At 41.5% G+C, this 25,683-nt stretch overlaps 1 protein-coding gene across 2 annotated transcripts in view; it reads right to left on the reverse strand.

Annotated features, from left to right (window-relative positions):
- Window positions 1–25,683, reverse strand: part of SLC1A1 (solute carrier family 1 member 1) — a 73,160-nt gene that overhangs the window by 38,652 nt on the left and 8,825 nt on the right. The window lies entirely within an intron of this gene.

Raw genomic sequence — 25,683 nt, forward strand, 5'->3', positions numbered from 1 at the left:
GATCTCCCTTGAGTCGGCAAATAATAGACTTAAAAAACAAATCGCATTTTAAAATGTAATGAGTAAATCTGTAAAAAAGTAAATTCATGTGAAAGCTTTTTTCATCTCCTTTCTTCCCCTTCAATTATATCATCATGACAAAACATCAAAGAATACTGTGAGAAGAAAAACAAAGTAAAAAAGTTCAATCTTAGCCCAATATAACAATTGTTTTACACACCACTTTTATTGTCTATCTATAGATATTTTACATATTTTATACTTTACATATCAGTTCATATTTTTCTCATATTCTTTTAATAAAACTTTAGTAATACTCTTCTCTTTTTATTGAAGTAGAGTTGATTTATAATGTGTTAGTTTCACAGCAAAATGATTCAGTTATACATATTTTTCAGATTACTTTCCCTTATAGGTTATTACAAGACATTGAGTATAGTTGCCTGTGCTATATGGTAGGTTGGTTATCTATTTTAAATATATTAGGGAAATGTTCAATATTAAGAGACAGTATGCATTCTCTGAAAGCTTGCCTTAATACAATGTCAAAATGAATTCTTTCACTTGTGAGATGACTCTGACAACTAAAAATCACAAATTTTAAGTATTTCTTCTTTATCTTCTTCCAAACAGTTCTAAGAACATCAAATTGCCCTACTCCACCCTATTGCCGTCAACTGTCACTCCCTACTACCTTCTATTAATCAAGAAAGAACACGGGTTGGGATGACTCACACATCTTTTTTTTCTTAATCAACCTCTGATGGATGACATGCTAATTGGAAGTAAAATGACTAGAGGGCAGGAACATTCAGGAAGGATATAACTGGATATGTTAATTTGCAAATGCAGATAATTAGTATGTGAAAATTTAGAGTTATTTGGGTACAGTTAAGAACACTAGAGCAAATGAAGAGATGTGAATTATAATCAATAGTAGAGTTTTCACTTAAATTCGGGTATATGTCTCATGTCCGCTGTGCTGTGCTTAGTCGCTCAGTTGTGTCTGACTCTTTGCGATCCCACGGACTAGCCCGCCAGGCTCCTCTGTCCATGGGGATTCTCCAGGCAACTATACTCGAGTGGGCTGCCATGACCTTCTCCAGGAGATCTTCCCAACCCAGAGATTGAACCCAGGTCTCCCACATTGCAGGTGGAGTCTTTATCATCTGAGCCACCAGGGAAGGCCATAAGTAACCTTATATGAAACATTTATAAGTTACAGTAGATAAGTAATCTTATCTTTAGCTTTTATTTTCCTACATATTCCACCTTTGCCTTGATCTCTATTTTGTACATACATTACTGAATGGATTTCTGATCAGCCATTTTAAATTATTTTTGGAGCAAACATACACATGTAAACATCTGTGAAACTGCAGTTAAAGCAAACAAACACAAAAAACTCTGTATTTTTGATCCTTTTTGGTCCAGATTTCAAAACTTCAGGGTTAGAGACTCCAGAATGGTTAAGAACACCAAGGATTCAAAATATTTTAAGCAAATATTAAAAGCATGTTGTGCTTACTACTTAATTACCTGTGTTCAGCTGTTTTATATGGAACGTAAATATATTGTTCTGTAAGGATGCTCTGTGATGCTCGGTGCTTTAAACAAACAAACAGAAAAACCAGATACTCTCTTAGTATTCAGGTTGCTTCAAGTAAAATTTTGGCTTGTATGTCAAAGAAAGCTCTTTATGTAAAAATAAAGATGTGTTTGTGCTTAAAAACCAGCCACAAAAGCACTCTGTTGGGTAGCAAAAGAACCCATGTGCTCCAATCTTAGAGTTTATATTACCAACGATTAACTGTGCCTCTAATCATCTCCACCTCAAGTGAATGCAAGGCAGTTAGAAAGAAATATACTTGCTATTTTTCAGCCTTTAACCAGATATGGGTTTCTAATGGTAGAGATAAAAGAGTCTCTACAAGGAGTCGTTTAAAAGCAATCAAAGGTGACAAGCACAAAGAATAAGTTACTGTGTTTAGTAATGAAAGCTTTCTATCAAGCTTGTTCTTGAAGTTAAGTATCACAAATTATATTCTGATATTTGTTGACTGAAAGGAGAATACAAACACCAACCAAGACTTGGAGAAGCAGTTGGGAGATTCTCTCTGGGCCAGAGATGTCATCCCAGGACCCTCAAGAACAAAAAGTACTGGTGAATGACCTCAGCCAGGAGTTAACATTTGTAAATGGATGTGCTACACGTTGGTCTCAAACACATTTGGAAAAATGAGATTCATGATAAGAGAAAAATCACTGGAAGATTTGCCAGGTTCCAAGAAGCAGCCAGGATTTCACAGTGCGCATCCTTCCCTACCCTTTTCCAGAGTCAGAATCTTGGAATGGATGAAGGAACATGGAGAGGTTTATCCGTAGCCAAGGGCTGCTGGGATTAAGTGCCCACCCAGGGGCACACAGGTCAGATGCACATGGTAGGGCCACTCCCAGAACCAGGGAAGATGAAGCTCAAGAGCCTTCCTGAATGGCATATCTACACAGAGGCCTTCAGCAGGTCCAGGAAGTAAGCCCAAAGGTACATTTGTTATCTAGATGGCTTTAGCCCTTTAATTACGAGGAACTCATTCTTGGGCTGCTTTTCCCCACACAGGCAGGAAGATCTCAAGCAGGGACTAAGATGGTTGGGAAGTATATGGTGGAAAAGCAGGCTCGAGTTCTGGTTCCACCACCTACAAAGTACATAACTTGGGTCATGACTTTAACTTCTTCTATTGTTGAGTGGTGGGATTGGAGGTAGGGCAAAAGGGCTGCCCTCAAAGGTGCCTTTAGAGGGCCAAGATGCTGTGATCATCTCTGAGACTTAGTGTCCTCAATTTTAAAATAGGATCATAAAACCAGATCATCGGCTCCTGGAGAGCTGGCCATGTTTTTTACATGAAATGTAAATACATTGGTAAAACAAGGAAGGGAGAAACTAGGGAGAAAAACAAGACCATAGCTAGACATTTCTTATTTTGGTTTAAAACTTTAAACTTAGAAGATATGGACTTCTCTGGTTGTCCAGTGGTTAAGAATCTGCCTGCCAATGCAGGGATGATGGGTTCCACTCCTTGTCCAAGAAGATCCCACATGCTGCAGAGCAAGTCCATACACTACAACTACCGAACCTGTACACCTGAGAACCCGTGCTCTGCCAACAAGAGAAGCCACCGCAGTGAGAAGCCCATGGACCACAACGAGAGAAAGCCCACGTGCAGCAACAAAGACCCAGCACAGACAAAAATAATGTTGTTTTTTTAAATAGAAAAGATACACAGGATGTCATTGTTTCATGCCTATGTTGTCTCAAACAACAATTGCCAGTCCAGTAGCCCTATTTTGGAGGTAATGGGGTGATTTGCTTTCCTGCAAAGTTTATTTAAAAAATATTGTTTATGAAAGAATTCTGGAGATCAAAATAAAAGGTCATAAATAATTAACTGAACCAACCTATCCACTCCTTTCCCCTCACCATTTTCCAGGCCCTACCCAAACTTTGTTCTTATGCATGTGGTTTTTTTAGTACTGCATTCTAGCAGATAACTCAACATCCTGCTCTATTAAATACTGTCCAGCAGAAGAAAATCACTAATTTTAATTTTAAACAAACAAAACAAAAAGAAGCAAAATCTCACCATGGCCCTTCCAACAAAGAATGGGAGCAGTTTGCTAGAGCTGCCAGGCATCAGAGTGCGGTGAGGGGGGAGGGGCAGGGGGCAGCTGGGGGCTGAGGGCATGAGGCGCAGGCCCCGTGCTGGTCTTCCGGCAACACGCACTGCCTGGGTGGCCAGCAGGGGCGGAAGGAGGGCCTCTCGTCCTCAGTCCAGGATCTGGCAGCTGAATCAGTGGCTGTGAAGCCTGATTTGTCCACAATCAAAGGCACTTGTGGAAATCCACTCCCAGCCAAGAGTGAGTCCTTAGGGAAGCCAGTGTGGCCTCTGAAACGTCAACTGAAAGATACCACCCAGAGTTCACAGGGACTTCATGCTCTCTTTTCTTGCTTCCCAGGGGCACCACCCAATCTTTGTTCTTATGCATATATGTTCTTTATAATTATAAAAATTAATCTGGGGATAGTACCTGAATTGCATTTGATTCAGATTTATAAAAACAGCATTGTTCCTGTTTTGGGGAATTTGCAGAAAAGAGATTAAAATCTTCTGTGGTTTTTAATCAAAGCCCCAGAATAGTTCTCTGGTTCACAGATTGAATCTGTCTTGATTAAATAAGAACTATTGGCAAAGGAAAATACATTTTTAATTACCACTGAAATAGTTATCTAGCCATGCTGTCATGTTATGTACTATTTTAAGCACGAGATTAAGCCCCTCAGGAGCTAATCTGAGTGTTGATAACCAGAAAATAAAATGTATGGGATGAATAAAGTTCCTAACAAATGGCTTGGCATATACTGAGCTTCCCTGGCGGCCCAGTGGTAAGGAACATGCCTGTCAAGGCGGGAGATGCAGATTCTATCCCTGGGTTGGGAAGATCTCCTGGAGAAGAAAATGGCAACCCAATCCAGTATTCTTGCCTGGGAAATCCCATGGACAGAGGAGACTGGCAGGCCACAGTCCATGAGGTCGCAAAAGAGTTGGACTTAGTGACTAAACAACAACAACATGCATACTCTGAATAGACAGGAGGACGGTTTCTCTATCCTATACTTCCACTGAAATACACCTGCCCCCTTTTCTCATCTTTTCCTTTGGAGCTGAGGAGCTTCAACAATATAAGCTCTTTACATGAACTCTGACACAAAACACAGATACCCCTGTGTCTGTAAACCTTTTATTTTTAGGCCTTAAAAAATATAGTTACTGCATAAGCAATATTCTAACAACTCTACTGGAAATCAAAAGTGTTAAAAATTTACCCACAATCTCATCAACTCAAATACATGTAAAGTGAAATTGTTTTCATTTCTCATATGCTACTGAGTTGGCCAAGCAGTTCATCTGGGGGTCCTATATCTCATTTTGCCAACCATGGACTGAACTCAGGACACAGCAGTGAAAGCCTGGAATCCTAAACACTTGGCCACCAGTGCTGCACCCAGCGCAGCAGGTAGGGATCGAAAGCAGTCGACGTACAGTTTGGGAAAAAGAAACTAGAGACAGAATTAAAGATGGGATCAGGGGACTCAGGACCTCTTGGATCAAGAGCCCTGTTCCTCGGAGCTGCGTCACTTTAATCTAGTGTCTTGGCAAGCAGGAAGTATCTGTGTGCTACACTGAAGTCAGCCTCCTGTGTCCCTAGTCATGTCTCCCATTTTATTGATTACTTTAAACTATCTTTGTTATTTTCTTGTACAAGGGCTATCACCTAGCTGGAGGTCACAGATCTGCATATGCCTTGGGAAAACATCTTAGTGTGTGCACAAGCAGTGTTCTGAACTTGTGCTGACCCAGCATTCCAAGGTCCACACTATGTTTTTCCTTAGCTTAGCAGGGTATGATGACTCCAACTAATCAGCCCAATGTATTTTCACTTGGGTTATGCTGTATTGCTATACTTTGCTTTTATTCTTTTCCCATGGTGATTTTCTCATGGCTTAGTCAGAGCAACAGGCGGGTGACTATTAACCCCTGCAAACCAGGGAACTCCCCCACTGAGTTTTCAATTCCATTGTCTCTAAGTTTCATTTCTGGAAGTTACTGTATCCTTTTCACAGTATCATTTTTCTGTTTCCTAGTTTCTCTTCCGTCTGTTTCTTTTTTAATCATGTTAAACATATTTACTACATACTCTTTCAGACTGTTACATCAGGTCCAGTTTTTATATTCTCTTGCTTATGTCATTTCCTTGTGTGATTTGTAATTTTTGATTGTAGATTTGTCTTTTGGGAAGGAGGTTGGCTTTCTATGGTTGTGAAATTGTCCCTATACATAATAGGATACCTGTTTCTCCTGGGAGTTTAGGAGTTTTAAGGTCACGAGGAAAGTCCTATATTCTGTGCTGGTGTAAATTTAGATCACACAACCAGGTAAGTATATGTCTGAGTTTTAATTTTCTCATGGGTGCCTCTCTTCCTCTTTACTCTTAGATGTGGGCAGAAGGCAGCTTTCTTGAGGTTTCCCTGGGTCACAGGGTAAAATTTTTCTGGTCTTCTTTCCAAGCAAAGTGAAGTGAAAGTCACTCAGTTGTGTCCGACTCTTTGCGACAACATGGACTATACAGTCTGTGGAATTCTCTAGGCCAGAATGCTGGAGTGGGTAGCCTTTCCCTTCTCCAGGGGATCTTCCCAACCCAGGGATGGAATCCAAGTCTCCCACACTGCAGGCAGATTCTTTACCAGCTGAGCCACAAGGGAAGCCCGTTCTTTCCAAGGGTGGGGCCAAATTTTGAGGTTTTAGGCTTTATGAAGAGGAATGATACTAGCTTCTTCACCTGTATGGGCCAAGATCATATCTCTTCTCTATGTGGATATTAGAACCCCTATCCCCCATCACTAAGGGCTATAATTGGCTTCAGACCTTACTATCAGGTTTTGTTTACACTTCAGGCTTTGTGTTCCCTTTTATTTCTGGTACATGGGAATTTTTCTTTCTTTCTTTTGAGTTTGGGTTACACATTAATTTGGAGAAGGGTATTATATTTCTGTGTGTTCGGGATGGTAGGATTCATCCACACTAGCTCAACTACCATATTACTAGATGCTACAGCACCATCAATTATTTATTCCTTACCCTTTCCAATATGTCTATTTTAAGATGGATAAAGGAGTGAGTGGGGATTAAAGTTGAAAGTCCCACCAAATACAGTAAAGTTCTTGCTATACTAAAGACCTGATATACTGATACTAAAGCAATTATTGCCCTTCCAAGAACTCCTATGTAATCTTGTGAGATCAATTAACCAAAACTCGTTTACAGACCACTTATTCCTGCAACACACTGGAAAGTGGGAAATGGAGATAAGAGTAATGCATAATCAGGGGGCCTTTACATGGTGAAATGCACGTTAGTCTCTCAGTCATGTCTGACTATTTGGGACCCCATGGGCTGTAGCCCACCAGGCTCCTCTGTTCATGGAATCCTCTAAGCAAGAACAGTGGAGTGGGTAGCCATTTCCTTCTCCAGGGAATCTTCTCAACCCAGGGATCAGACCCGGGACTCCAGCATTGAAGGCAGATTCTTTACCGTCTAAGTCACTGGGGAAATATATTAAATCACAAGAGACATTTTGAGGGAAGAAACTAACTCAGCACCAACTGTTTCGGAGGCAGGCTTTGTAGTCAGACTATCTGTGTTCAAATCCTGGAGTCACCATTTTATTAGCTGTGGAATTTCGGGCAAAATACTGATCATGCTGCCTGTGCCTCTGTTTCCCCACCTGTAACAGTGGGCCTAGTAAATTATCAATCTCAGAGTCATTGGTAGATTTAAAAATGAGACTATACAAAACCTGCTCAGAGTAAACAGTGCCTGGTTCATATAAGTATTCAAAAAATGTTAACTATTATTCTAGGTTATATACTCCTGGGTTTTCTCATGAAATCCTCAAAATGGTTGTGGCTGTCATAGGTGAGTCACGGCACAGAGCTCAAAGCAGTAGGGTCAGGGGTTGAGGGGAGAGAATCACATAACATATTTTTAGTGTGACTAAATTTGCAAAGTTATTCCCTTAGGCTACAGTGTTTATTTTGGTAGTGAAATATTTCCTTTTATCTTATAAATGAAAAAAAACTTTAGGGTTAAAATAATGACACCTAAAGAACCCATGAAATGCACTGAATGTAATGTCTGTTCATTTCGCTAGCACGGGACATCACTGAAATAAAAGTCTCAGGATCTGGGTAGCACCAGAAGAAAAAGCCTTTGAAATTCTTGATTCTTCCAAACTAATTTTTATTGTGATTTCAATCACCTAATTAAATTCTGCAAATATGTACTGTCCAAGGGATCTCAGGTCCAGTGGTGGTAGTAAAGATATAAAAATGGCCGGTATAAGACCCTTTCCCTCAAGAAGCTCGCCGTCTAAAGAGAGCCAACCACAGATGCAACTCAGCAGAGGGGGAGTCCAGGTGGCCGAAGGACTAAGGATGCAAGGTGGGAGCTGAGCTTGGGAACACACGGGAAGGCAGGGCAGACGGAGGTAAGAGTGAAGAAGGCTCAAGATAAACACAGATAGAGAACTATTCCAGGATTTCTGTGGAGATGTTTACAAGTCTGAGAGCACTTCAGGGAAACGCTACTTATCTTTCTTCATCCAGCAAGGAAACGAAGCCGCAGCCAGTAGCGCTGCATCAACATCCCACAGGCCAACCCATGGAGCCGCGGAATGGAGGAGGAGGGCTGTTCAGACACAGAGACAGAGGAACCATGTGAGCTGGAGACCTGCTTTTCTTCAACTTCAATGAGCGTACACTCACCCGGGGATTTTGTCAGAAGGCAGACTGCACGCCTTGAGTGACAAGGAGGTAAGTGAGCCTGGCAGGAGCCTCCACGGGACCTTCAGTCACGGTAGAACCTGCAGGTGGGAGCCCGCAGAATCCAACCGGACAGAGCGGAAGGGCCCTGCTGCCGGCCTCAAGCCCAGCACCGTGAGCGCTGGCTCCGACAACACACGCGCAGGGGGAGCTGCTCCCGTGTAAGGGCCCTGAACACGCAAAACTGTTCCTGCCGACTCCTGGTCTCTCACTTAGCTACCTTCTTCACCTCTGGAGGAAAAGCTTCCTATGAAGCCAGCTCACACTGGCGAACTCATCTTGACTACAAGAAAAGAGCCCTAATGATGGCTGCTGGGGGGATGGGGGCTCATCTGCCCTTGAGTTTTCCTTTGAGAGCAAAAGACAACCTGAGTCTAAAGCAGAAACAATATGTCCATTTTTACGGATAAAAATGCCATTAAACCCTCAAGCTTCTGCCCCTACATGCACCCTCAGCTCCAGGGAACCTTCCATTATGGCAACCATGGCTTTCCTCAAGGCAGAAGGGGGATTAATGCATGACCCCAATGGCAAAACCCACAGAGAACAAAGTGCTTCTCTCCCACCCCAATCCTCATTTTTCAGGAGAGTTCTGGTGGCCTTCCAAATACTAACAGGTAAAAATGAGGTATGGCCTGGTAGAGACCACCGAACTTCACAATATGAAAACAAAATACAAATGTTCTTGAAAACTTTTGCTTTATAATCAGGTCAAGAAAGGTTGATATGTGGGACTTCCCTGGTGGTCCAGTGGTTAAGAATCTGCTTGCCAATGCAGGGCACATGGGTTCGATCCCCGGTCCAGGAAGCTTCCACATACTGCGGGGCAACTAAGCCCATGTGCCACAACTACCGAAGCCCACATCCTGATGCCTGCGAACCACAACTAGAGAAAGCCTGTGTGCAGAAACAAAGACCCAGCACAGCCAAAAAAATAAAATAAAATAAAAATTTAAAAAAGAGAAAGGCAGATATGCAAATTATGTATCTGGTAAGGCTCTACTACCTGGGATATATAAAGAACTGTTACAACTCAAGAATAAAAAGGCAACCTCAATTTTTAAAAATGGGCAAAAGATTTAAATAGATATTTCTCCAAAGAAAAATATACAGATGAACAATAAGCACATGAAAAGATGTTCAACATCATTACTCATTAGGGAACTATAAATCAAAACCATAAAGAAAAACACTTGTTAGAATGGTTATAAAAAGCAAACAGAAAATAACATACGTTGGTGAAGACGTGAAGAAATAAGAACTCTCTCACATTGTATGAATGTAAAATGGTACAGCCCCCATGGAAAACTATTTTACAGTTCCTCAGAAAGTTAAACGTACTGTTACCATATGACCCAGCAGTGTTACAGCTGACGTAGGCAATTCTCCTAGGTAGAAGGGAATTGGAAACATATCTTTGCAAAAGAACTCGTACATGAAACATTCATAGCAACATTAATCATAATAGCCAAGAAATGAAAAACAATAACTATCTATTAACTTAATACTGGATGAACAAAATGTAGTGTGTTCATACCCTGGAACATTATTCAGCTACAAAAAAGCGTCAAGTACTAATACATGCCATAGCATGGATGAACCTTGAAAACTTTAAGCTCAGTGAAAGAATCCAGACACAAAAGGCCACAAACGATATGATTCCATTCACATGAAATGTCCAGAATAAGCAAGAGACAGAAAGCAGATTAGTGGCTGCCGTAGGATGGGGGTGAGTGATAGGGACTGAGTGCTAATAGGTATGAGATTTCTGGGGGGTGTGATTGAAAGCGTTCTGAAATTAGACAGTGGTGATGGCTGGACAACACACTGAATATGCTAAAAACCACTAAATGGTATACCTTAAATGTAACTTTTATGTTAAATGAAGTTTACCTCAATTAGAAAAAGCATATACATACTCTCAAAGTGAATTGATTTAAAAAACAAAAAAAAAGAGAAAGGCAAGTAATACTAAGTGTGATTTATTTCCATTTGGATTGGGTGACAATTTGATGACTTTTCCCTGGGGTGGAAGAGAAGACAAAACACATGGAGACTCTTTTTTTCCTTTTAGTTATCATACTATCAGAAAAAAGATTGCCAAAGATGTGGCATTTTGCTCAAGCTTTCACTTAGTATGATATGGATGAGATTATCAGATCTGAAGGCCTTACCATCTGGAAAGACCAATTTAAAAACCCATGTGATGCCAGACATGTTTATTTAACAGCTCAGAAAGAAGATGATCAATTGAAAGAGAAGTTGTGATTACAGATTGTAGTTCATAGCCCACAAAGGAGACGTGTGAGAGCTGATTTTTTAATTACAGGGTATAAAAATCAATCAAAACCACCAATAGAAAACCAGGATTAATCTGAGAACAATATGACCTGACAATCCCTGTAGGAAAAGAAAAATCAAAGTTAGCGGTCACTAATTCATCTGACTAGAGTTCGGGCTGCACAACATCAGTTTGCTAAACTCTAGGGAGGATACACTTGTGGTTCTGGCCCTCACGTGGTTTATAGTCTAGGAGAAGATACAAGTCCCTTCGGAAACTTCCACGTGTCGTCCAGATCTGCAGTTGAGTCTGCTCCAACAGGTACTAGTTGGAGGACCTTAGGGAATCTATTTAACCTCATTAATATATAGTGTCTTCACCAGTCAAACAGATATAACAACAGTAGCTACATCATGTGGTTTCCAGTGTTAAGCGGAATAATAAATTCAGATGATTTAGCTCCACCCACTGCAGGAAGGCTTGGGGTTAGCTGTGACTGAGTAACAACAGAGATAATAGCAGCAACAAAAGTAGAGAGAACAGAGGTTTTAAAATGAGCTTAGGTTCTCTCTGGTACAAGGAAGAACCAAGCAGGAGTATAATGGAAAGAGGAGTCACGAATCCAGATTTTAATTCCATTTCTACCACATACTTAGCTGTCACTTAATGTCTTTGATTGTGGCTGCTTCATTGAAGTGCTTGAAGTATACACTTCAACAAAGGTACATCAGAAATGTTGTGAGAACCAAATGAGAAAATATATGTAGGAAGCACTTTGCTCTCAACCAAAGTCACGCATCCTATTTCACAGTGTAGTTACCTTATTATTCTTTATTGTTCCAATTTCCTTTCCACTCAAATTATAGAGCTATTAATGGTGGAAAGTTAGGAGGCTTAAAGACACACTCCCAGTGGAGGGCTGAATAGAAACTTATTTCAAGCAGGCAGAAGCTCAAGTTTTATTTCACTCAGCTCTTGACTGTCTTCCAACTAACAAATTATACAAATACCAGTCTTAGAAACATGGTGAGAAAGGGTGAAGATCCTAAGGTAGACAGAATAGGAAGAATGCACCATAAGTTAGATATAAACTGGGCCCAAACTCTGCTCGACATTTATTTCCTGGCTCTGGGACAGAGGGTAAACAATTGCCTCTTTGTGCCTTAGTTTTCTCATCAGACTAGGAATGATAGTTGACTCAGAAACATGCGGTAAGTGTTAAAGGGGATAAAGTATAAAGTGAGAGAGTTCTCTTCTCTATCTCCCTTCAGGGAGGGTGGACCTTCCCTGTTGCTTCTGCCTTTCTCTTTGGGGAGCAGAGGGATCAGTGTTAAAAGGTGACTGTGAAAGCAGAGGAATCGGATATTTTTCACTTTTTCTTGTTGCAAAGAATGAAGGTGATGGCTCTTTCATCTGAAAGAAGTCACACACTGCATTGACAGGTGGTTGGTGTTGTAATGGACCTTGAGGCCTCTATCACCATAGATTCTAAATAATGAAAGACGTCTGCAGATGGAGAGCACAAAGACACTTACAAAACCTATTTAATAAAAGAATAACCTTTTCACCACTCTGGGAAACAACAGAAACTTTGCCACCTGCTATAAAAATACAAAAGAGGTACTACTCTGTTCTTAGAGTTTAAATATATTTTAATGATTTTTCACAGTTTAAATCAACGATTGTAAATATCTAAGGATGAGAGTCAGGGCAGAAGTGCAAGAAGTAGGCCTCTGGGGCTCCTGACAGCTCCAGTCAAGCACTGTCATATGAAAGTGAGGGTCCAGGGTGGCCTCATCTTCTTCATTTTTCTTAGAAAAACTAAGAATCTGGGTCATTGTGTGAAACCACTCAATTTTTAAATGTTAACAAAAGCTTAAAGACAATCATTAAACTCTGTGAGGTTGCACCAAATGCCTCTTCAAGCGAACTTCCTCTAAAGTTGTCATCTTTCATTCTGGTTTTTCCACTTAAGACAGTACAGGAACATGATAAAACACAAGAGGGAAAGCCAACTGTGATCCGAGGAAGGTAAACACCACAGGGACCAGGAAATGATTATGATGATCTCATACAGCCTCCGGTGATCTTGAGTAAATCTGGCAAGTGTTATCTGACTAGCTTCTCTTTGCACCACAGGCAGAGAGGGTAAAGTGAGGATGGTGCCCCCCGCCATTGAGAACCTACATTCTAGTAGGCAGGACAGCACATGCACAATGATGAGAGCCTAGGAGAGTCTGATGGTCTACAGAGTTTGCAGAAATTCAAAGCTTTCTTGAAATTCTCATCAGGCTGGAATAATAAAGGGAGAGGTTCAGATGCACCTTTCAAATGAGAATAGGAATTCAAAAGGCAGGTACTATTGAGGAAGAAGGAGAGTGGGAGAAACACCCAAGGACAGAAGAATCAGGGGAAGAAGAAACTAATACTCGTCAAGTCCTCTGTCCTAATCACCTTTACAGTCATCTACTCTAACAAGCCGTCAAAATACAGACAATCTACAGTTGTCCCTGTATTAGTTTAACTAAAGGGGAGTGATTCCAGGAGCCCCTGCAGATACCAAAATCTAAGTCCCCTATATAAAATGGTGTAGCACAGTGAATTCATACAAAGAAGGTCAGAAAACTTGCCTACAGTCAAATGGCCAGCCCCAAGACCAGGTCTGTCTGACCCCAAAGCACAGCTCCCTCCATGAAGATGTTATAAGAATGTATTTGGTCAATGGTCTGGCTGGTGCTCAACAGGTAGTTTATAGAGAGCTGAGACGAGAAACCTAAGTTGGGGCATACCACAAAAGGCCTAGAATACCAAGGAGGAGAATTTATACTTCTCTGACCCTTAGGTCCCTTCATATAAACCAGGTCACTGTGAGAATTAAATGAGATAAACCATGTGTTACATTATAAAGTAGTATACCAAGATTAGCTATTAGTAGAGACAATGAATAGCCACTGAACATGTTTGCATAAGCTGGGCCTGGATTGGTGATAAAGCTGGCTGAGGTATGGAGGGGCTGAGATGTGTAGGATGGATTAGAACAGGGAGATAAGTATAGTTAGGAGGCTGTTCTTGGAAAGGAAAGTGAAGCCATGCCAGACTTGGGGGATGGAAAAGGAGCTCCATGACGAGTGGGAAAGAAAGAAGGCTGAAGAATGAGAATCCCAGATCCATGACGTGGGCCAGGGAAAATTTTGGCTGGATGATGACAGTGGTTTCTTGCAGAGCTTGGGTGAGAGTATGAATGCATTTGTTAATTCATCTGCTTTCCAGAGAAAGGAGGAGGTCAAGAGAAGCCGTCCTGACTGCCACGGCCCCATCGCAAGCCCTGTCTTACTTCACTTGCTTGCTCAAACTAAACCAACCAGACAGGAGCGCAATCTGGCAGGAACCAGTTGACCTGTGTTGTATTCAACTGTCCAGATGTTCACGCTGTTGAGGGCTGGTGTCTTTTGGAGGGATGCCTGGGGTGAAGGGCTCAGCTCTGAAGTCAGATATATCTGATTTGGAACCTTGCTCTCTTGTAGAATCTCATCACTCCTTTTCCTTGTGGCAACTCAAAAGGGGAAGTGGGTGAGCCCTAGTACCAATGTGGTTCTCTAAAAGGATCTGGAACTGAAGGCCACATAGTGACATGGCTTGAATTCAGAAACATTTTTAGAGGGTTGAAGAGAAGTGACTCTCCTAACAACCTGGTTAAGTACTCTTTTAGTTTAGGGAAAACACGGGACTGGAAGGAGGGAAGAGGATCTAATTCCTTGCCCCATACTAAAAATGTACAGCACAGAAGCAATCAGAATGCTGGGTGCCCTGCACGCACTGCCTGGCCTTGCAGGGAGGGAAGGCAAGAGATCCTGCCAGTGGCTGCCTGGTAAGATGGGAGAGATAATGTTCTATGTGGTCCAAGGGAACATTCTGGCTAGAAAGATACCTCTATTGCCAGGAGGATGCTGTGACTCAGAGAGAGAATTATCAGACTGCAACTTCCTAGGGATAAAACCAGATGAATGTTTGGAGGAGCTTAGACAGGCTCAGTAAGCTCTCCATCTCCCTACTTCTGGACATTCCCCTCCACACTGTTATCAGTGTTTCCCAAGAAGTCTGTATTCTGACCTCTTTGTGGGCTGCCCACTCTCCCAGGTGATCCTATCTGCTCTTACAGATTCAATTTCCACCTCTGTGTCCTGGCTCACTCTGTCTCTCAAGTTCCAGGCCTTCAGGGAACCTCTACTTAAGTGATATACCTCAACATGGGACACAGTATGGTAAAAATAAACCTATCTTTCCTTCTCCCAGTAGACTTCTCACTTTTCTTCCTAGATACCTCGTGGTTTTAAAGTAGGTCCACTAGTTATTTGACACTCATCCCATCAGGAGGTGGAGTCTTTGTTCCCTTCCCTTAAGCCTGGGGAGGCCTCTGTAATGGCCTTAATAAAGAAAATACAGCAGAAGTGAGCTGGCATGGAGCCTGGGGCCAGGTTAGAAAAGGGGTGGCTTCTGATGATACCTCTTCTTGGGATACTCAATTAAAGCCCTGAGATCCTATGCAAAAAGTCCAGCTACCCTGAAGCTGCCCTGTTGGAGACCACACGGGAGGGTGGGAGAGAGAGAAAGGGAGAGCGAGAGCAAGAGAAAGAAGACAGCTGTCTGAGTCTTTCAGGCAGCAGACACATGAGTGACGGCCCTTTAGTTGATTCCAGCCCAGCCATCATCTCCCTGTGATCACAAAAGAGACCCCAAGTGAGAACTGCTTATTTGAGCCCAATTAATTGCCAGAACCATGTGGCGTAATAATATGATTGTTATTTCAATCCACTAAGTTTGAGAGTAACTGCTGCTGCTGCTACTAAGTCGTTTCAGTCGTGTCCGGCTCTGTGTGACCCCATAGACGGCAGCCCACCAGGCTCCCCCGTCCCTGGGATTCTCCAGGCAAGAACACTGGAGTGGGTTGCCATTTCCTTCTCCAATGCATGAAAGTGAAAAGTGAAAGGGAAGTCATTCAGTCATGTCTGACTCTTAGCGACCCCAGGGACTGCAGCCCACCAGGCTCCTCCGTCCATGGGATTTTCCAGGCAAGAGTACTGGAGTGGGGTGCCATTGCCTTCTCCTTTGGGAATAAGTGGTTACATACAGACACACCTGGAAGAGTTCCCTGTCTCCCTAAACTGTGCTGTCCTCACATACATTTTTTGGAGGGCTGTGTAGGCTATGATCAGGTGCTGGTCTAAGCATAATTAACTCTGATTTTCACAACTCTGTGACATAACTCACCGAGAGAGTTTGAGACTGAAGGGAGAGACTGAGGTGCAAGGAAGTGAAGTCGCTTGCCCAGGGTCCACAAGAAGTAAGTGACCCAGCTGAGATACCAAAGCGGCCTGGGTCCAAAGTGGTGCACTCTGGGGACATTCTAGACGACTTAGCATCCCATCCCAGGCCCACGCTGAATGGTCACAAAGTTCTGCTGATGCTACTGACTTAACAGCTCTCACACCTGTCTCTCTCCTTTCCATCTGCACAGACACAGACTCGGTTCAGGTCGGCCTCATTTCTAACCAAGACTCTTTCATCAACTTTCTAACACCTCTCTGCTTCTGGTCTTATCTCTTCCAAATTCATCTTCTAAACCAAAGCCAGAATGATCTTTCCAAGGTGCAATCTGGCTGAGTCACTTTTCTGCTTACCGCCCTTTCATGGTTTCCCATCACAGCCTGGCACCTAAGCTCTATGGTCCCGCCCTGCCTCAAGCCCCATCCCACTGTTTGAGTTCTACCCAGGGCCCAGGTCTCCGAGCCCGTGCACACTGCGCCCTCAGCTTTCCTGCTTGACTTGTTGACCATCGCAGCCACTTCAAAACTCAGCTCAAAGGTGTCTGGAAAGTCCTCCCAAACTCCTTTATGTGACATGTGTGTTCACATAACCAGGAAGGAACTGGCTGGCCCCGTAGATGTGAAGTAAAAAAGATCCCTTATCTTCCACACCCCAAAGTACCAAAAACAATTAAATCAGATATCCTCCATGGAAAGTAGGGCAGCAACAGTCCAATGGAGGCTTTGCTTTTCGTAGGAATGAAGACACCGGAAAGAAGGAATTCTGTGCACTTAAAATTAAACACCTCTTGAATCACTGGATCTGTCTGTACGAGCCAGACTCTTAAGGGTGTGTGTGTGCGTGTGTATTTATTACACAACAAAGTTGACTTTTACTGTACAGTCCCATGACTTTTAACATGTGTTAAAATTCTTACAACCACCATCAAAATTAGGATGTGGGTATAGAACAGTTCCTTCACTCTAAAGAACTCCCTCATGCTATACCTTTATAGTGATACACAAATACCAACACACATACAACACACACACACCCTGAGCCTAACCTCTGGCAATCTCTAATTTGTTCTCCATAACTAGGTTTTTTCTCTTTTTGAGAATGTCTTATATATAAAGTTATACTCTACACAGCCTTTGAATACTGGTTACTCTCACTGATTATAATGCCTTTGCGATTCATCCATGTTTTGTGCCTGTCAATAATATGCTCCTTTTTCTTGCTGAATGGATTGCACTTTATAGGTGGACAGTATTTTTTCATTCATTGAAGGATATCTGGGTTGCTTCCTGTTTTGGGGTGACTATAAATAAGAGCTGCTATAAACATTGTGAACAAGTTTTCACCTGAACATAGTTTTTTTCTCTTTCTAGGATATATATACCCAGGAGTGAGATTGCTGGGTCATATGGTGGGTATATATTTAACTTCTGGTGTTAGCTGCTCAGTCATGTCCAACTCTTTGTGACCCCATGGACTGTAGCCTGCCAGGCTCCTCTGTCCCTGGGATTCTCCAGGCAAGAATACTGGAGTGGGTTGCTATTTCCCTCCCCAGGGAACCCAGGGATCAAACCTGGGTCTCCTTCATTGGCAGGCAGACTCTTTACCATTTGAGCCACAGAAACTGCCAAACTGTTTTTTTAGACTGGCTATACCATTTTACTTTCCCATCAGCAATGTTTAAGAGGACAAGTTTCTTTGTGTCTTCATCAACATCGAGTATCGATGGCATCAGCATCGAGGCATGTAGTGGCCTCTCATTGAATTTTTTTAAATTTCCAATTTGACTTACACACATTATGAGATGACTACTATAATAAGCTTAGTGAACATCCATCATTTCATATAGATACAAAATTTAATAAACAGAAAATTCTTTTCACTGTCTCACTATGATTTTCATTTACATTTCCCTAATGGCCAGTAATGTGGAACATCTTTTTGTGTGTTTACATTACAGCCTCTTTGGTAAAGTGTCTGTTTTTTAAAGTTGGATTGTTTTCTCACTATTGAGTTTTGAAAGGTCTTACTATGTTCCCAATAAAAGTTCAGGTATACTGGTTCTATGATCCACAATTATTTTTTCCTAGTATGTAGACTGTTCAATCTCTTTCCCCTCATCCAACTTTACTGAAATATAACCAATTTAAAATTGCACATACTTAAGGTGTACAACTTTATGATTTGTTGTGTTCATTCTCTAAACAGTGTCTTTCATAGAACAAAGTTTCTTTTTTTAAAAAATAAATTCCAATTTATCAATTTTTTTTCTTTTCTGTTTGATTAGAGTATCTAAGAACTCTTTCCTAACTATGGGTCACAATGATTCTGAGAATTCTGTACTTTTTTCTTCTTTTAGATCTCTGTTCCATGGTTAATTTTGTATAACATTGTATAACATAGGTAGAGGTTCTTTATTTTTTTTTTTTTTTGCATATGAATGTATAGTTGTTCCAATACTATTTGCTGAAAACTCTTCTTTCTTCTTTGTCAAGAATCAATTGGGCATATTTGTATGGGTCTACTTCTGGAATTTATATTCTATTTTATTGATCTTTGTGTCTATCCCTTCACCAAACTACAATGTCTTGATGCTTGTCTTAAAATAGGATAGTGTAATTCTTCCAACTTTCTTCTTTTTCAAAATTGTTTTTGTTATTCCTTTGCTTTTCCCTCTATGTGTAGATATCTGATATATCTTAAAAAAGTACTTCTGAGATTTTTAACTCGAATTACATTAAAGCTATAAGCCAATTTGAGAAGAACTGACATAATCATTATGATGTATCTTCCAATCTATGAACAGGTATGTCTGTTTATTTAAGTCTATAATTTCTTTCCTCGGTGTCCTGTAATGTTCAACTGTAGATCCCATGCATACATTTCATTAGATATATAAGCTATTTCAAATAATATTAATATTTTAAAAGTTCCATCTCCAATTGTACATTATTAGTATACAGAAATAACAAATTTGCGTGAGTATTAATTTTGTATCTTGCAACCTTGCTAAGTCACTTACTAGTTTTAGGAGTTATTCTATAGATTCCTTGGGATTTCCTTTGCAGAGAATCATGCCATTGTGAATAGGGTGAGTTTTGTTTCTCTCCAATCTAGTTCATTATTTCTTTTTCTTACTGTATCATTGTACTGGATCAGGCTTCCAGTGAGATGCTGAATAGAAGTGTTTAAGAGTGAACATCCTTGCATTATTCCTGATATTTTAAGGGGAAAGCATTCAGACTTTCATCACTAAATATGACACTGGCAATAGGTTAGGTTTGGGGGGTTTGGGTTTTTTTTTTTTTTTTTTTACAATTCTTAAGAGTTTAAAGCAAAAATTCAATTGTGGTCCTTGTATAATTTTCTTTCTCCTCTCTCAGGTTTTAAAGTAGTTTGTGCTATGTGTGTGCGCTCAGTTCTGACTCTTCATGACCCCATGGATTGTAGCCTGCCAGGCTTCTCTGTCCCTGGGATTTTCCAGGTAAGAATACTGGAGTGGATTGCCATTTCTTTCTCCAGGGGATCTTCCCAGTCCAGGGATCGAACCCGCATCCCTTACATGGCAGGCAGATTCTTGACCACTGAGCCACTGGGGAAGCCCTTAAAGTAGTTTATGACAATTATTTTCAAAGTATGTGGTTATTATCTAAACAACTTCAAATGTTTCTGTAACACTACGAATTCAATAAAACTTAGCTATGAGCACACACTGAGGGCATTTATGGAATAGTTCAGGAGCACAATAGATAAAAGGCAGAACATTTGTTGTAATTACCACTCAATGCCCATTGTCCTTACTATTCACATACCTCCCCACTCTCAGTCTGTTTTAGGTCCAGTTCAAGCTACAATAATTCAGAAGTTGGGGGGAGAGGGTGGGATAAAGGAGTGGCTTTGGCCTGGCCCATCAGATAATTATGTTCCCTTAGTCCCCTGGCTGATTATGGAACCGTCCTATAACCCAACTAGGACTGAGCGAAACTCAGGCTAAAGCCCCACAGTCTGGTCTCAACAGATAGAAACTTTTCTGCTGAGTGTGAAGCAGAGAAATGGAAACCCTGAACTGTGCTGGTAGCTGTCTCATCACCAATGGGAGCATCTCACGGAGAGTGAAAATAACAGAAGAGTGCAGAGACGGTACATGAAAAGAGAACAGGACAAAATGATATTTTTTGAACTCCTGAATCTAGCTGTACCTGAAACCAGTTACCATCTCTGAGCTCTTAAATTATTCGAGCCATAAATTCTATGCCTCACTCTCCACCTTTCTGGCTTAAGCCTGTTTAACCTGGATTTTCTGTCACTTCCAATTAGAAGAGTGGGGAGACAGAATGTGTCACTGATATATTCTGGGTGTGTCCTCCCTCAATCACATTTGCCCTCTTTGAATGAAATAAAGGCTGGCTCACATGAGGGCAAGGTCTTCTAGTCGTGGAGGCCACGGGGCTGGGCCAGTGGGATAAGGAGAGGCAGGAGAATGGTCGTGCCGGTACACGGATGCAGGCTGGTACATGGTGGCAGGATGCTGATACACAGATGAGGGATGCTGGTACATGGTGACAGAGGATGCGGGAGTCCTTACACCACTTACTTCTCAAAATGCCCACAGCAGGGCCTCCAGTATCACCAGACATCATCAGACTAACTTCTCTCCCATCATTTATAGACCTTCATAACAGTGTCCCAAGAAAACCTCTTGGCATGGCATTCAATGCTGTGTGGCTCTGTGCTGGTTATTTTCCCTCTGTCCTTTAGATTTACCTCTTGTCCTTTTTTCACCCTGCTTTGTGTCCCAGGAGGCTGAGTACAATTATAAGTGCATGATAACTGCTATTTAGTACATATGACCAGGAAGCCACTGCATTATGTAGTTTTTATTCATTAAACCTGATTACAAAAGGCAGGAAAAAATAGTTGAGACATGGTACCATTAGCAGAGTATGAAAACTGGATCACGGGAACATGGGTACAAATTCTGCCACATTGTCCCAGCGCCACCGAACCCACGGAGGCATCATAAATATGGCCTCTCCAGTAACTGACGATGGCTATGGTAATGTACACATGAGAAGTTAGGTGCCTGCTTCCTAAACCTCAGGACTTCTCCCAGGCTTCTGGGACCCCTGGCGTCCAAAGAGTCCCTTGAGTCCAAGTGAGGATAAGGCTGGTTGTGGGGCCAGTCCACAGGAGTCCAGTCTCTACAGCAAGCATTCAGCTGGCTTAGAGACCCAGCTTGTTCTCATCTAGGAACAAGCAAAACAAACAACAACCAGACTGTCTGTCCCTCTCCCCAAAAGGTGGGACAGTCCCACACACGTGTTTTGGCCTTATTTCCTGAGATATATACCTCTGACTTGACTTGTGGGTTTTGGTCTACTTTATTCTTCCATTTTCAACCTGTGGTCAACTTTATTTTTATTCCTCCCCACCCTCTTAAAATGGTTCTTATCTGTTAAACTCATGGGTGATTCTACTATCAGCTTATTTTATACATTTCTGTGAAAGATCTTGATGTACCTCGTGGTTGTACTCCACTGTTTCCCCTCCTTGGCACCCGGGCAAATACTTGGTCTCCAAGTCCCTGAAGGAATGACAAGCCTCCTCACCCCAACATACACAGTTTGGAAAGGCCCTGGAATCCTCTGCGTGAAGGACACACCTTTTCCCTCAGGTTTTATGTCAGATTTTCTGGGAACCCTATCTCTTCACAATAACCAGTTTTACAACTCCCAGAAACAGCTTCTTGGTTCATTACACAATCTTAGAAGGCTTCTTTCCAAGTGTAAAAGAAATCTGACTGTCTACCCCACAGCAGGGTTTAGGTAGGGGCAACTTGAGAGCAGGAAAAGAGATGGACCTCTGCCTGAGAAAGAAGGGAGCCAGTCATCCTGGATTTTCTAGACCTGTCAGAACCCTGGAATTACCAGCTTGATGAACCCTGCACCCAGAATGCTAAGTCTAAGCAACCGGGGCTCTCCACCTTTCTCAGCCCATTCCTCACCTCTGCTTCCAAAACCTGTGTCACCTGCCTATTTTCACCATGCGCCTACCCGCCCACAGTTTACCCTTCTCTTCCAACTCCTGTGAAGCCACAACTCTGACCTCTCCTTTGCTGGTTGGCAAAGACAACCAGCTTGTTTATTATTTTACATTACTCATGTATAGAATATTAAACATGTTATATAGCCACAAAAAGGGGCCCAGATGCCTTTTCCCAGAAGAAGAGAGTAGGGCCCCAGAAAACACATACAGATAACACTGTCTTCTAGTGTTTTCAAGCAATAACACTGTAACCAGGACCCACGTTTTACCGTTTGCATGCCTGCCTCTTTTGTTTATTTCTGGGAAACGATAACAAACATTTATAAGATACTTATAAAGTACTTCACATGTATTAGCTCATTTGATAACAATATATTAGATTTAAGGCCTAGAGACGGGTATAAATGCATTTAAGATGACCGTCAAGAGACCAAAAAAAAAAAGAAAACCATGGTTGAGTGTGATCTTTCACAGTAATCCTAGAGGGCTTTGTTTACTTCTGGAATCTTGAAATGTTTTATGTTTGTGAGGATCTTGAGTCTCCTTTCTCAGTATTGCCATCATGAACACATGTTCCAGGGCATGAGAAGAGGCTATAAAAGGGGAGAAAGACTATCTGAGCAAAAAGTCATAGCTGCAAACCTCACTTACTGCCATCTACCAACCCTCTTCCCTAGAACACAGGGCCCTGAGCAGGAGTCACAAAGCGATGAGCAATGCTTCAGGAAACTTCAGAATCTTGCTCTTGGATTCAATAAATCCAGTTTCCTATGGTTACTCACTTGCAGTTAAAAAAGCAGCCAAACCTTACCCAATCATTTCCTCATAAAAACAACAATAAACATAAACTTCTGTTTTCTTCCCCACAAAATAAACAAGCTAGGTAGAGGTTACTGGCAAACACTTCAATTCAATGCAAGTGGCAAACCAGCTACAGAGGAGATCTGGACATTTTTCTCAAGGTCTGTGGGCTCTGCATGGGCAATGGGATCTCCACCTCTGTTATGTGGAACTCAGAATCTCCCCCATGTGAAGAAACCTCAGGAAATTCTCTGGGTGTAAGAAAGAAATCAATGAAGCAGCAGCAGAAACGGGGCAAATCATTTTTGTCTCCTGACAATTAACTTTTGCTCACAAAAAAGTAAAAACTCATCTTCAAAACTTTAACAACCAAGTCTAGCATTTGTCCAAGCTGTTCAAGCTCAAGCTCTACTGGAACAGGAAGCATAGTCAGGCTAATTAATCTCTTATCATAGAAATAATCTCCAGACAGGGACAGGAATGGGCAGAATTTGGACAATGATGTGAAAGGATGCATGAAAAGGGAAACCTAAAAAAAAAAAAATTCATTAAAAGACATAGGAGATGTTAAATACAACATTCAAAAAGGTTCTACTATTCAAGGGTGATTTAGCTCCACACCATGGCCCAACTTTAGGAAGCTGGATGGATCTTCCAATCTCTCTAATTCTATCCAATATCAGGACTGTATGGAACTATTAGTTGGTCTAGTTAGCCCAAAGAATTCTCTGGAGATCAGGCACGCTCTGGTTTCTTGAGGTCAGAACTTCCTCAGGGTAGGAAGGTGCTGTCCATTCTAAGAGTTCCAGGGTCATGCTGAGTTCACACTAAAATGGTCTCAAAACCATTAGTGACCACGTGTGTTCTTCTTCTGAGGCCCCCAAACTAGGAGTAAAGTATATTTCAGATGACTATGGCTTGGATGAGTTCCCCAGAATCTCCACTCAAAAACTCATATACAACTGACTGGGAAACTAGGGAATCAATGGTTCATCAAGGCTTGATCTCTCTCAATTCCACCTCTTCTTTGAAGGCCCAAGGCACATTGAGGCTTTCTTGCAGCGTTTACCACACTTAGGCTCATGTCAATGATTTCTGTGCACATACTGACTCTGATGGACTAAAATGAAACAGACTCAACTCTGCATCTCTTGCCAGTTAACATCAATACTTCTTCAATTTAAATTAAATGCTAAGTGAATAGATTTTCCCAGCAATGAACAACACTTTTCATCTGACCTGCCAGTTCCCTTTGATTAACAGCGGTTGCCTAGAGAATAGTTTTGAGGATTCCAAGGCCATAACAAAGCTCCAGGGTAAAGAGTGTTGTAATCAACTAGTGCTGCCTGCCATGGGACAGGATTGGAAGTAGTGGTTCAAATACAGTACAATTTGGGAATATAAATTAAGCATTATAAGAGTACAAAGAAGGGAAATCATCTCTGATTGGCAGTCAGAGAAGTCTATATGATAAAAGTGAAAAATGAGATCCACTATCAAGGATGGGTAGAATAACAGTGGGTGAAACACAATGAGCAGAAGAAGTAGGACAGGAGAGCATTATACATGCTGGGAAAGTAACTTTTAGACAAGCTCAAGTAGAATAACTTCAAATAGAAGTTTATGTGGAAAAAGAATAAGGGAAAGGACTAAATACTGTAGGATGCCTCAGGTTCAAAGACATAATAAAGAAAAGCCAAGAGACAGACAAGAGATGGAGTAAGAAGGAGACTACTAGGCTTTATTTAGCTATTATACAAGAGTGAAGTCCGTAAGAATGCTCTAAACTATAATTTGGGTGTATCCAAGTTTTCTAGGAAGCAGTCTTACTTAATGGTTAATAACCACAGTTTTGAAGTCAGTTCTGGGTGCAAATCTCAGTTCTGACTTAACCTCAGTCATGTGACTTAAGCCTTGTACATTTCAGTCTCCTTATCTGTAAAATAAGTATAGGTTCAATTGGGAAATAATGTGCATAAAAGTCATAATAAACCCTTCATAAGTATTACCAAATAAGTATAGGGTCAATTGGGAAATAATGTGCATAAAAGTCATAATAAACCCTTCATAAGTATTACCAATTAGGCTTGGTTACCCACAAGAAAAATAAATTTTTTTTGGAGGAGAAACTGTATCTCCCTCATTGCTTCATAATTTGGGAAATTTCATATGAAACTTGTAGAGTGGTTAAGTGGCTCAGAAAATAATTAAGTATATGAAATATATGAACTAGCCATAGAATCAGTTTATTTTCCAGTAATGCTTGGAGGCTTGGAGACTAGCCTTTCTGTGGTTAGGCATTTTTGATAATGGTCCATTATTTTTGTTGACTTAATTCTTTACTGAATTATAGGTAAACAGATAACTATTAAGCAATAGAACAGTGGTAGAATAATATTTTAATTTTACAATCTCATTCAAGATTCTCATCTAAGGGTCTCCTCCTTAGTCAAGTAAGTGCAGTTTTAAGCCCCTGAGAAAAGCAAGTCCAAACTGTTATCTCAGTGCAGCTGTAAAAATGAACACACAGTCTAAACCCTCACTGAGGTCACACCTGAACAGAAGCTCCACTCCCCAAAGCCGCCGCTTTGCTTCAAGAGGCTGACCTGGCAGAGTCACACGATGCTGGGACCAGGGCCTTTCCTGGACACAGGAAGACCTGCTGTGACACCTGTCTTGCCTGTGGACCCAGTTACGGACTCTGTGACCAAGAAGGGCCTGGGAACAAAGACCTCAGCCTGAGCATGGAGGGACTGGTGGGAGGGTTTTGTTTCCTCAGTGCTGGTTCTAGGTCTTG

Source organism: Dama dama, chromosome 29 (genome assembly GCF_033118175.1).
Source record: "Dama dama isolate Ldn47 chromosome 29, ASM3311817v1, whole genome shotgun sequence".
In the NCBI taxonomy this organism is placed as follows: domain Eukaryota; kingdom Metazoa; phylum Chordata; class Mammalia; order Artiodactyla; family Cervidae; genus Dama; species Dama dama.